The sequence below is a fragment of the Bombina bombina genome, chromosome 1 (genome assembly GCF_027579735.1).
Source record: "Bombina bombina isolate aBomBom1 chromosome 1, aBomBom1.pri, whole genome shotgun sequence".
In the NCBI taxonomy this organism is placed as follows: domain Eukaryota; kingdom Metazoa; phylum Chordata; class Amphibia; order Anura; family Bombinatoridae; genus Bombina; species Bombina bombina.
The window spans coordinates 923,090,549-923,104,728 of NC_069499.1; positions in this window are offsets into that span (position 1 = coordinate 923,090,549).

Here is a 14,180-nt window from a genome sequence, read left to right on the forward strand (position 1 = left end):
GAGGCTGGCCCAGGGTCTTGAAGGGGGTATCCAGGGTACAGTGAACTTGGCTCCAACTCAGCTTCTGGTCTCTTATGACGCTACCCCAGATTGTACACCATATTGCGGAAGCCTCTCAGGGGGCTAGGAACTCAGGCGCATACTGCAACTACCAGTTAGTTTCAAAAAGCTATGTAGAAGTATCCGGAGTGTTTAATTTTACAAAATAATAAGGTTTTACAGCTTTCACAATTCAATTATATTTTTATCTTGTTTAGCAGGTTTTGAGGCATGTTGTTATTGTCTATATACAATCTCATAAAATAGTTTGTTTGGGCAGAATTTAGTAGTGACTTTCTTACATGTTCTTTGTCAGTTTTAATAGATAAATTGGAACGCTTTATTGGTATATGCTAAGGGCTCTGTTTGCTATATGGAAATGTTGAAACCTCAGGTAAGCCCATGTTCTAAAATGCCTTTGCTTGCATAATAACAAACAGTAAGTTAAATCACATAGTTAACCGCCGTAATAACCAGGTGGAGACTTAATATTAAATTAAGGCTACATCACTAACCAGCAGGCTACAAAACTTCCAGTAGTTTCCACCCATAAAATAATATAATCAAATTTAATAAGGTGACAATCTTCTAAATGTCCTATCTATAGCTTAAATAAACATGACACACTTTGAAATTGAGTGGCCGGCCTTCCTTGTGCTTTCTGCGGCCGGGACTGCGTAGGGGTGGGTCTCCACATATATGAATTAGTTAATGGCTTTGCATAATTATTGGGACATGTCACATAAAAGGAGTGTCACTGGATTACTGGTGGTTTGTTATAGGTGATTATTATCAACAACTTATATGCATACCATTGGTGTGGCTATATTATATTTTATTATACCTTATTATATATTATTTTATTTTATACTTTATGTTTAATCAGTCAGTTCTTGTATCTTGCATCTTTATTCTCATTATGGTTTTACTTGTTATGTTTGTGTAACAACTATTTTGTTTACTCTTCATTTGATGCAAAATTCTATGTTCTGTTTGTTCTTGTTGTGTATACTATGTTTGATACAAGCCCCTAGCACCATATGGATAATTACTGGACCAACAGCATCATCCTCACATAGGGGATAAAAATGAGGACTAAATCTCTCTAAACGCAAGTTTGTCAAATATGATTCTACTATTCACGTGATTGTATAATGTGCTTATGATGTAACTTGAAATTATATGTATTGTCTGTAGAATCTGCTAACTTTTTAGTTACTGTTTCCTCACTAATATTACCTTTAGCTTAGGAAATCAGGACGCTGCTTGATGAAATTATTTCTTTTATTATACAGAAAATAAGTATTTACATAGAAACAAGTTACTAACTAATGTAAGGGAAGGAAAGGGAAGAGAGAGAGATGGAAGGGAAGAGGTAAGTGAGAAGAGAGCTTAGCCTGGCCTACAATGGCAACTAACTTATATAGTCATTCATTCTTTCACACAGCCCAGCCCACACTCAGCTGTAAATTCTTCAGTCAGAGACCAGATGACATCATTAGATCAGGGGGGTAGAATGTGACGTCCTTAGGCTATTGGTGAACAGAGATAAAATCAGGGCCTTGTACACCATCTGTGATGAAAAGGCCATCTGTGCTGAAATGCTAAATATTGGGTTGTAAAATGTCTTAGTGAATCCTGTGGTATCCTTTTGATCTATTGCTTACATACAGTAATTCATCAGATTTCCAACTGGGTTTCACTTATCTTTGTCTTGTCACCTCTGAACTGGAAAAGCTGGTAACTGTAGATCAGTGTGCATTTAACCCTTTGTATCCTTGATTTTGTAGACACATGTCCCTTAGCATTTCAATATCCAATAATGTCCATGGAAATAACAGTCTGATATTAAAGTTAGGTGTGTTCATAAAATACAACATTCCCCTCTTTGATCATTAAATCACTTATGATCATAATGATGTACTGCTCACTTTATAGTTTCTTCTGTGAGTTGGGCAACCTGAAATAAAACCATTCATTCACATCCATACTCTAAATATGAACTAAATATTAGAATACAATTCCCTTACAATGTGTAGCACATTCTATCAATCACATTATGAATAGGATGATTAAATCAATTTTACAAATACAATATATATTTTACCCGTTTAGAATTAACAATAATCTGAGATATATATAAAATCATCAGCATATTCAGAATAATTATACATATGATACAAATTAATTGTTACATATCACACGCAATCTTTATGACTACTACTAGGAGTAGTGCTCAAACTTTGCAAATTATTTTCTGACATATTGTGAGATTTGAATGTTATACATTTGTGACAGATTATAATTTATTAATACAGAACGCCTGCTAACTGAGGTCATAAACAAAATGTAGCATATAGCTTTGCAAAACATGTATACTACTTTCTTTAACATTAAATCATAGTATCATCATCTGCTTCAAGGCATGCACACAGTCTTATGATCTACTGGTCAGCACTTAGAGACCTATAAGTAGACAATGTTATACTCTTTAAACATAACTGGCTTATGAAAAAAAAAAAAAAATACTGAAAAACATTGCCCAGTGTGGCAAAACAGAAATTAAAAAAAAACTAATACGGAAGCATTTAAAAAAATGTTACCTATTGTGATAAAAAAAAAAAAAGATTAAAAAAAAAAATGTGCTTAAAAATACAAAAATGGTAGTGAATAAAAAATGTCCTTAAAATACAAAAATGGTAGTGAATAAAAAATGTCCTTAAAAATACAAAAATGGTAGTGAAGGGATCCCCCGTTTGGTTCCTTGATATAAAAGGAACCATATTACAAAAAATACAATAATTCACTTTACACATATAAAACAGAGACAACACAGAACAAACACAACATAAAAACAGTACGTCACACAAAATGTGTTGCTGTTCTCTTTAAATATTACAGCGTTCTTAAATAACTAAATTTGGATTTTGCATTAAATTATCCAATTTAAAATATCTACGCCTAGATTTAGAGTTTGGCGTTAGCCGTCAAAACCAGCGTTAGAGGCTCCTAACGCTGGTTTTGGGCTACCGCTGGTATTTAGAGTCAGTCAGGAAAGGATCTAATGCTCACTTTGCAGCCGCGACTTTTCAATACCGCAGATCCCCCTACGCCATTTGCGTATCCTATCTTTTCAATGGGATCTTTCTAACGCTGGTATTTAGAGTCTTGGCTGAAGTGAGCGTTAGAAATCTAACGACAAAACTCCAGCCGCAGAAAAAAGCCAGGAGTTAAGAGCTTTCTGGGCTAACGCCGGTTCATAAAGCTCTTAACTACTGTGCTCTAAAGTACACTAACACCAACAAACTACATATGCACCCCTAAACTGAGGTCCCCCCATATCGCCGCCACTCTATTAAAAAATTTTAACCCCTAATCTGCCGACCGCACACCGCCGCCACCTACGTTATCCCTATGTACCCCTAATCTGCTGCCCCTAACACCGCCGACCCCTATATTATATTTATTAACCCCTAATCTGCCGCCCCCAACGTCGCTGCTACCTTACCTACAATTATTAACCCCTAATCTGCCGACCGGACCTCACCGCTACTATAATAAAGTTATTAACCCCTAATCCGCCTCACTCCCACCTCAATAACCCTATAATAAATAGTATTAACCCCTAATCTGCCCTCCCTAACATCGCCGACACCTAACTTCAAGTATTAACCCCTAATCTGCCGACCGGACCTCACCGCTACTATAATAAATTTATTAACCCCTAAAGCTAAGTCTAACCCTAACACTAACACCCCCCTAAGTTAAATATAATTTAAATCTAACTAAATAAATTAACTCTTATTAAATAAATTATTCCTATTTAAAGCTAAATACTTACCTGTAAAATAAACCCTAATATAGCTAGAATATAACGAATAATTAAATTGTAGCTATTTTAGGATTTATATTTATTTTACAGGCAACTTTGTATTTATTTTAACCAGGTACAATAGCTATTAAATAGTTAATAACTATTTAATAGCTACCTAGTTAAAATAATTACAAAATTACCTGTAAAATAAATCCTAACCTAAGTTACAATTAAACCTAACACTACACTATCAATAAATTAATTAAATAAAATACCTACAATTAAATCTAACACTACACTATCAATAAATTAATTACATGAAATACCTACAAATAAATACAATTAAATAAACTAACTAAAGTACAAAGAATAAAAAAAGCGAAGTTACAAAAAATAAAAAAATAATTACAAACATAATAAAAATATTACAACAATTTTAAGCTAATTACACCTACTCTAAGCCCCCTAATAAAATAACAAAGCCCCCCAAAATAAAAAAATGCCCTACCCTATTCTAAAATTAAAATAGAAAAGCTCTTTTACCTTACCAGCCCTTAAAAGGGTCTTTTGCGGGGCATGCCCCAAAGAATTCTGCTCTTTTGCCTGGAAAAATAAACATACAATAACCCCCCCCCCAACATTACAACCCACCACCCACATACCCCTAATCTAACCCAAACCCCTCTTAAATAAACCTAACACTAAGCCCCTGAAGATCTTCCTACCTTATCTTCACCACACCGGGTATCACCGATCCGTCCAGGCTCCTAAATCTTCATCCAAGCCCAAGCAGGGGCTGGAGATCCATCATCTGGCTGAAGTCTTCTATCAAGCGGCAAGAAGAAGTCCAGAAGAGGCTCCAAAGTCTTCATCCTATCCAGGCAGAAGAGGAGACCGGCAACCATCTTCATCCAAGCGGCATCTTCTATCTTCATCCGATGACGAGCAGCTCCATCTTCAAGACCTCCGGCGCGGATCCATCCTCTTCTTCCGACGTCCTAAGTCCGAATGAAGGTTCCTTTAAATTATGTCATCCAAGATGGCGTCCCTCGAATTCCGATTGGCTGATAGGATTCTATCAGCCAATCGGAATTAAGGTAGGGAAAATCTGATTGGCTGATTGAATCAGCCAATCAGATTGAGCTTGCATTCTATTTGCTGTTCCGATCAGCCAATAGAATGTGAGCTCAATCTGATTGGCTGATTGGATCAGCCAATCGGATTGAACTTGAATCTGATTGGCTGATTCCTACCTTAATTCCGATTGGCTGATAGAATCCTATCAGCCAATCGGAATTCGAGGGACGCCATCTTAGATGACGTCATTAAAAGGAACCTTCATTCGGACTTAGGACGTCGGAAGAAGAGGATGGATCCACGCTGGAGGTCTTGAAGATGGAGCCGCTCGTCATCGGATGAAGATAGAAGATGCCGCTTGGATGAAGATAGTTGCCGGTCCGGATCTCCTCTTCTGCCCGGATAGGATGAAGACTTTGGAGCCTCTTCTGGACTTCTTCTTGCCGCTTGATAGAAGACTTCAGCCGGATGATGGATCTCCAGCCCCCGCTTGGGCTTGGATGAAGATTTCGGAGCCTGGACGAATCGGTGATACCCGGTGTGGTGAAGATAAGGTAGGAAAATCTTCAGGGGCTTAGTGTTAGGTTTATTTAAGGGGTGTTGGGTTAGATTAGGTGTATGTGGGTGGTGGGTTGTAATGTTGGGGGGGTATTGTGTTTTTTTTCCAGGCAAAAGAGCTGAATTCTTTGGGGCATGCCCCGCAAAAGGCCCTTTTAAGGGCTGGTAAGTTAAAAGAGCTTTTCTATTTTAATTTTAGAATAGGGTAGGGCATTTTTTTATTTTGGGGGGCTTTGTTATTTTATTAGGGGGCTTAGCGTATGTGTAATTAGCTTAAAATTGTTGTAATATTTTTATTATGTTTGTAATTAATTTTTTTATTTTTGTAACTTAACTTTTTGTACTTTTTGTACTTTAGTTAGTTTATTTAATTGTATTTATTTGTAGGTATTTCATGTAATTAATATATTGATAGTGTAGTGTTAGATTTAATTGTAGGTATTTTATTTAATAAATTTATTGATAGTGTAGTGTTAGGTTTAATTGTAACTTAGGTTAGGATTTATTTTACAGGTAATTTTGTAATTATTTTATCTAGGTAGCTATTAAATAGTTATTAACTATTTAATATCTATTGTACCTGGTTAAAATAATTACAAAGTTGCCTGTAAAATAAATATTAATCCTAAAATAGCTACAATATAATTATAATTTATATTGTAGCTATATTAGGGTTTATTTTACAGGTAAGTATTTAGCTTTAAATAGGAATAATTTATTTAATAAGAGTTAATTTATTTAGTTAGATTTAAATTATATTTAACTTAGGGGGGTGTTAGTGTTAGGGTTAGACTTAGCTTTAGGGGTTAATAAATTTATTATAGTAGCGGTGAGGTCCGGTCGGCAGATTAGGGGTTAATACTTGAAGTTAGGTGTCAGCGATGTTAGGGAGGGCAGATTAGGGGTTAATACTATTTATTATAGGGTTAGTGAGGCGGATTAGGGGTTAATACATTTATTATAGTAGAGGTGAGGTCCGGTCGGCAGATTAGGGGTTAATTATTGTAGGTAGCTGGCGGCGACATTGTGGGGGGCAGATTAGGGGTTAATAAATATAATATAGGGGTCGGCGGTGTTAGGGGCAGCAGATTAGGGGTACATAGGTATAATGTAGGTTGCGGCGGTGTACAGAGCGGCAGATTAGGGGTTAAAAAAAATATGCAGGGGCCAGCGATAGCGGGGTCGGCAGATTAGGGGTTTAAAAGTGTAAGGTATGGGGTGTTTAGACTCGGGGTACATGTTAGGGTGTTAGGTGCAGACTTAGGAAGTGTTTCCCCATAGGAAACAATGGGGCTGCGTTAGGAGCTGAACGCTGCTTTTTTGCAGGTGTTAGGTTTTTTTTCAGCTCAAACTGCCCCATTGTTTTCTATGGGGGAATCGTGCACGAGCACGTTTTTGAAACTGGCCACGTCTGTAAGCACCGCTGGTATTGAGAGTTGCAGTGGCGGTAAATATGCTCTACGCTCCCTTTTTGGAGCCTAACGCAGCCCTTCTGTGAACTCTAAATACCAGCGGTATTTAAAAGGTGCGGGGGGGAAAAGCCAGTGTTAGCTACGCGGGTCGTTACCGACAAAACTCTAAATCTAGCCGCTAGTCTTCTCAACAGAAAATGATTTGTGCTTCTTTGGGTGATGGTATAGGTTGCTTCTGTAAGTAATCAGAATTGATTGATGACATTAATAACACAAACAAAATAACATAGACATATAAAACAGTATTTGAAACCATGACTTTTAAAATAAATTGGTTATGATCATCATATGAGCTCATCATAAAGTACCACGTGGTCTTTAAGAAAAAGGAGGAAATGCATTTCTTTATACTATAAACATTTTATTCATGAATAGCAACCTGTGAATAAAAATAAACAATTACAAAACTCTAACGGCTAGATTTAGAGTTTTGTCGGTAACGACCCGCGTAGCTAACGCATGCTTTTTTTTTTCCCCGCACCTTTTAAATACTGCTGGTATTTAGAGTTCACAGAATGGCTGCGTTTTCAGTGCGTTAGGCTCCAAAAAAGGAGCATAGAGCATAATTTACCGCCACTGCAACTCTCGATCCCAGCGTTGCTTACGGGCGCGGCCAGCCTCAAAAACGTGCTCGTGCACGATTCCCCCATAGGAAACAATGGGGCAGTTTGAGCTGAAAAAAAACCGAACACCTGCAAAAAAGCAGCGTTAAGCTCCGAACACAGCCCCATTGTACCTATGGGGAAACACTTCCTAAGTCTGCACCTAACACCCTAACATTTACCCCGAGTCTAAACACCCCTAACCTTACACTTATTAACCCCTAATCTGCCGCCCGCTATCGCTGACCCCTGCATATTATTATTAACCCCTAATCTGCCGCTCCGTACACCGCCGCAACCTACATTATCCCTATGTACCCCTAATCTGCTGCCCCTAACACCGCCGACCCCTATATTATATTTATTAACCCCTAATCTGCCGCCCCCAACGTCGCCTCCACCTACCTACAATAATTAACCCCTAATCTGCTGACCGGGCCTCACCGCTACTCTAATAAATGTATTAACCCCTAAAGCTAAGTCTAACCCTAACACTAACACCCCCCTAAGTTAAATATAATTTAAATCTAACAAAATAAATTAACTCTTATTAAATAAATTATTCCTATTTAAAGCTAAATACTTACCTGTAAAATAAATCCTAATATAGCTACAATATAAATTATAATTATATTGTAGCTATTTTAGGATTAATATTAATTTTACAGGCAACTTTGTAATTATTTTAAAGAAGTTTCTCCTGATATTGATGCAAACTGGGGAAATTCAGGAGACAGATTAAAGGAATTACAGTACATTTTGTGTTGTCGTGATGCCAGAGGTACCAGTGCCATAGCAGATGCAAGTTTAAAGGAAGGAGATGACCCGATTTTGTTTTGCACTGAGTACCTTGCACTGTACAGGCAACTTTGTATTTATTTTAACCAGGTACAATAGCTATTAAATAGTTAATAACTATTTAATAGCTACCTAGTTAAAATAATTACAAAATTACCTGTAAAATAAATCCTAACCTAAGTTACAATTAAACCTAACACTACACTATCAATAAATAAATTAAATAAACTACCTACAATTATCTACAATTAAACCTAACACTACACTATCAATAAATTAATTAAATACAATACCTACAAATAAATACAATGAAATAAACTAACTAAAGTACAAAAAATAAAAAAGAACTAAGTTACAAAAAATAAAAAAATATTTACAAACATTAGAAAAATATTACAACAATTTTAAACTAATTACACCTACTCTAAGCCCCCTAATAAAATAACAAAGACCCCCAAAATAAAAAAATGCCCTTCTTTCTTCCGGATCCATGTAGTTCATCCCGCCGACGCGGAACATCCATCTTCACCGACGACTTCCCGACGAATGACGGTTCCTTTAAGGGACGTCATCCAAGATGGCGTCCCTCGAATTCCGATTGGCTGATAGGATTCTATCAGCCAATTGGAATTAAGGTAGGAAAATTCTGATTGGCTGATGGAATCAGCCAATCAGATTCAAGTTCAATCCGATTGGCTGATCCGATCAGCCAATCAGATTGAGCTTGCATTCTATTGGCTGATCGGAACAGCCAATAGAATGTGAGCTCAATCTGATTGCACTTGAATCTGATTGGCTGATTCCATCAGCCAATCAGAATTTTCCTACCTTAATTCCAATTGGCTGATAGAATCCTATCAGCCAATCGGAATTCGAGGGACGCCATCTTGGACATCCATCTTCACCGACGACTTCCCGACGAATGACGGTTCCTTTAAGGGACGTCATCCAAGATGGCGTCCCTCGAATTCCGATTGGCTGATAGGATTCTATCAGCCAATTGGAATTAAGGTAGGAAAATTCTGATTGGCTGATGGAATCAGCCAATCAGATTCAAGTTCAATCCGATTGGCTGATCCGATCAGCCAATCAGATTGAGCTTGCATTCTATTGGCTGATCGGAACAGCCAATAGAATGTGAGCTCAATCTGATTGCACTTGAATCTGATTGGCTGATTCCATCAGCCAATCAGAATTTTCCTACCTTAATTCCAATTGGCTGATAGAATCCTATCAGCCAATCGGAATTCGAGGGACGCCATCTTGGATGACGTCCCTTAAAGGAACCGTCATTCTTCGGGAAGTCATCGGTGAAGATGGATGTTCCGCGTCGGCGGGATGAACTACATGGATCCGGAAGAAAGAAGATTGAAGATGCCGCTTGATAGAAGACTTCAGTCGGATCATGGACCTCTTCAGCTCCCGCTTGGATGAAGACTTCAGCCGGATCATGGACATCTTCAGCCCCCCGCTTGGGCTTGGATCAAGACATTGGAGGCTCTTCTGGATCGATCGGTGAACCCGGCGTGGTGAAGACAAGGTAGGGAGATCTTCAGAGGCTTAGTGTTAGGTTTATTTAAGGGGGGTTTGGGTTAGATTAGGGGTATGTGGGTGGTGGGTTGTAATGTTGGGGGGGGGGGTATTGTATGTTTTTTTTTACAGGCAAAAGAGCTGAATTTTTTGGGGCATGCCCCGCAAAGGGCCCTTTTCAGGGCTGGTAAGGTAAAAGAGCTTTTCTATTTTAATTTTAGAATAGGGTAGGGCATTTTTTTATTTTGGGGGTCTTTGTTATTTTATTAGGGGGCTTAGAGTAGGTGTAATTAGTTTAAAATTGTTGTAATATTTTTCTAATGTTTGTAAATATTTTTTAATTTTTTGTAACTTAGTTCTTTTTTATTTTTTGTACTTTAGTTAGTTTATTTCATTGTATTTATTTGTAGGTATTGTATTTAATTAATGTATTGATAGTGTAGTGTTAGGTTTAATTGTAGATAATTGTAGGTAGTTTATTTAATTTATTTATTGATAGTGTAGTGTTAGGTTTAATTGTAACTTAGGTTAGGATTTATTTTACAGGTAATTTTGTAATTATTTTAACTAGGTAACTATATAATAGTTATTAACTATTTAATAGCTATTGTACCTGGTTAAAATAAATACAAAGTTGCCTGTACAGTGCAAGGTACTCAGTGCAAAACAAAATCGGGTCATCTCCTTCCTTTAAACTTGCATCTGCTATGGCACTGGTACCTCTGGCATCACGACAACACAAAATGTACTGTAATTCCTTTAATCTGTCTCCTGAATTTCCCCAGTTTGCATCAATATCAGGAGAAACTTCTTTATGGGTGCCTACTGGTGCCCTTAGCTGTGCAGCTAATTGAGATGGCAACCAGGCCCTGAGCAAAGCACATGCATCTCTGTTGCCTAAATTATACTGAGTAATAACAGCTTCTAACTTATTAGAAAGGATTACAGGTGGTGTGGAGGAATCAGTGACCTAAAATACGGCACAAATTATTACGGTCTTGTATTGTAAGGGAGCAAGAGCTAGTATGATTATTTATGTTAGTCTGTAATTGAGGGTTGCTTTGTCTGCATTCTGTTTGTTGTTTTTTACCTAATGTTTGAGGAGTTAGAATAGAGGGGACTTGGTTAAAAATTAACAAAGGACTGTCAGGATTGTTAGGGGTTTGTTCATCTAGTTCTATAGTTCGGCTTTCATTACCATCTACTTCTAAAGGACACACATGTGCTAGACTACTCCTGTAAAAGTTGCATTTGTCTTGTATCCCCTGTGCTTTAAGAGACAAGATACATTGTTCCTTATTTAAAAGCTGTGATTCAGACTCCCATAAGTCTGCCGTAAGTGACTCAATAACATTTTCTCTCTGCATTTCCTTTTCTTCCATACATGTTACTAATTGCTCTCCCATTCCACACCTCACTTCACATTCATTAAGCCACTCTTGTAGCTCAGCATTCAGTTTAGTAAGTTTGACTATCTCTTCACTCAGTGTATCACACTCACATCTCTTTTCAGAGGAACTAGCAACAGCCATAATAGATTGACCAAGTTTATCCAGCTGTTCTATGATAGCAGTTCTTTCTGCCTTCCATTCCAACTCTTTCTGTTCAGCAATCTCTTTCATTCTTAGAAACATACTTAGTAAATTACTTAGCTCTCTTTTTTCTATGTCTTTCTGAAACAGTTTTCTATTTAGTTCATTATTGTGCTTTTCACATTGTTTAATTACATCATAAAACTGACGTGTCAATGGGTCTTCTGCACATGTAATAAATGTTATAGAGGCATATTTCTTAATGTATTTCTCAACCAGTTCCATTCTTACTAACACACACACCGGATTAACACAACACACTATACACAGTACAGATGTACACACTCACAAGTACACATCTAACATCAACAAACCTTTTGCATTATTAGCCTAAAATCTAGACCTAGAGGGATCTCCTTTTGAGCTGCATGTAAAACTGGGCTATGCCTATTACACTTTACCCTCAGAGATGTCTGGTTACTCTCTTGTTTTCAGATTTTAGTAAACTTAATTCAGCAAGAAACAATTAATTACTTTTCTGTAGCATACAGGAATATAACATAAACATAAAGAAACATATACTTACGGTACTTGCAGCTTTCTCACTACACAGTGTCTTGTAGATCTGTTCACTTCCCACACAGGTCCGGTTCGGCCTCTATTCACAAAGAATTCTTGCAGCTTCTGTACTTCAGTTTAGCAAATTCAGCTGTAGTTCAACGTGGAATTAGTGATTTATCCACGTCCCGTATGGGGTGCCAAATGTAGAATCTGCTAACTTTTTAGTTACTGTTTCCTCACTAATATTACCTTTAGCTTAGGAAATCAGGACGCTGCTTGATGAAATTATTTCTTTCATTATAGAGAAAATAAGTATTTACATAGAAACAAGTTACTAACTAATGTAAGGGAAGGAAAGGGGAGAGAGAGAGATGGAAGGGAAGAGGTGAGTGAGAAGAGAGCTTAGCCTAGCCTACAATGGCAACTAACTTATATAGTCATTCATTCTTTCACACAGCCCAGCCCACACTCAGCTGTAAATTCTTCAGTCAGAGACCAGATGACATCATTAGGTCAGGGGGGTAGAATGTGACGTCCTTAGGCTATTGGTGAACAGAGATAAAATCAGGGCCTTGTACACCATCTGTGATGAAAAGGCCATCTGTGCTGAAATGCTAAATATTGGGTTGTAAAATGTCTTAGTGAATCCTGTGATATCCTTTTGATCTATTGCTTACATACAGTAATTCATCAGATTTCCAACTGGGTTTCACTTATCTTTGTCTCATCACCTCTGAACTGGAAAAGCTGGTAACTGTAGGTCAGTGTGCATTTAACCCTTTGTATCCTTGATTTTGTAGACAAATGTCCCTTAGAATTTCAATATCCAATAATGTCCATGGAAATAACAGTCTGATATTAAAGTTAGGTGTGTTCATAAAATACAACATTGTCCTTAATAAAAATTAAAATATTTTTTTTTTATTTTTTTTTAAAGTAAATTGGAAAATTGTTTAAAATTACATTCTCTATCTGAATCATGAAAGTTTATTTTGGACTAGACTGTCCCTTTAACAATAAACTTAATTAAATTAAAATTAAAGCTATTCACTCTCCTAAAAGATGTATAAAAAGACTATTCCTCTCTTTCAGTCCACCCAACAACTTTAACCACATTTTTGTTTTGTTTTGTTACAACCACCACTTATGCATGAAATATCCAATTCCCTCTTAGATATTCCTCTAGTATATATGTTGAGGACGAGACAGGAGCTATAATATATTTCTGAACATGTTTTGGTTGAGACAATATGAATACATCCCATTTTTTTTTTAAAAAAATTTTTATTCTGTTGACCACATCTACCTTGACATCTGCCTGTTCAATTAGTAATTGCTGATATCGGGATTTTATTAAGTTTTGCAATGGTAGGGGGTTTGTCGGTAATCCATTGCATTAGTATTAATTTCCTTGCCATCAACAGGATGGTGTTAATCAATTTTGTATGTCTGAGCTTCTGTTCCTCTCCTATTAATGTCACTATCAAGTTCCAAGTAAGAGATTCTTCAAGATTGCATATTTTCTTGAGCCAGTACTCAAGTACCATTTTTGGCAATTCCACATTAAGTGGCTTATGGAGGGATTTATGAATTAACATTTTGTGCATTTATTCTCTATAGAGGGGTTCCATTTGGATCCTAATTTAGGTGTGACATATCCTCTTTTCGAAAATAGAAAAGGGGCTTTCTTTGTCACGGATTATAGTGATCGGTATCACAAAATTTGTGGGGTAGTGCAAAAGCATTTTAGACTTTTGGCTGCAGACGATGCCCTAGCTGATACTGTACAACAGAGCTGTGAATGCTCCTTCAGAAGGGGTCTTTCCCTAGGTAACATTTTAGCACCTACACAGTTGAAAACTGCGCCTCCATTTTTCTTCAATATCCTCTATGTATCAGTTTGCATTGTGTCTTTCTTAAAGGATTACTTTCTGTTATAATTTTTAAGCTAAACAACTAACATATTAAAGTTAATAAACATTAATTAAAACCTACTGACCTATATTTTCTCCAAAACGAAGTTTCATAACGTTCTAAAAGTTATATCTTTTATTCGACGATGATATCACGTTATCCTGCCCACTATTTTCAGCACTGCATGTTCAAAATACTTAAACCAATAACTTTGTGTTTAAAGCGCCATTTTGAAACCTAGGTATTGTAAACGGATTGGTACAGAGCAACGGATACCCACGGA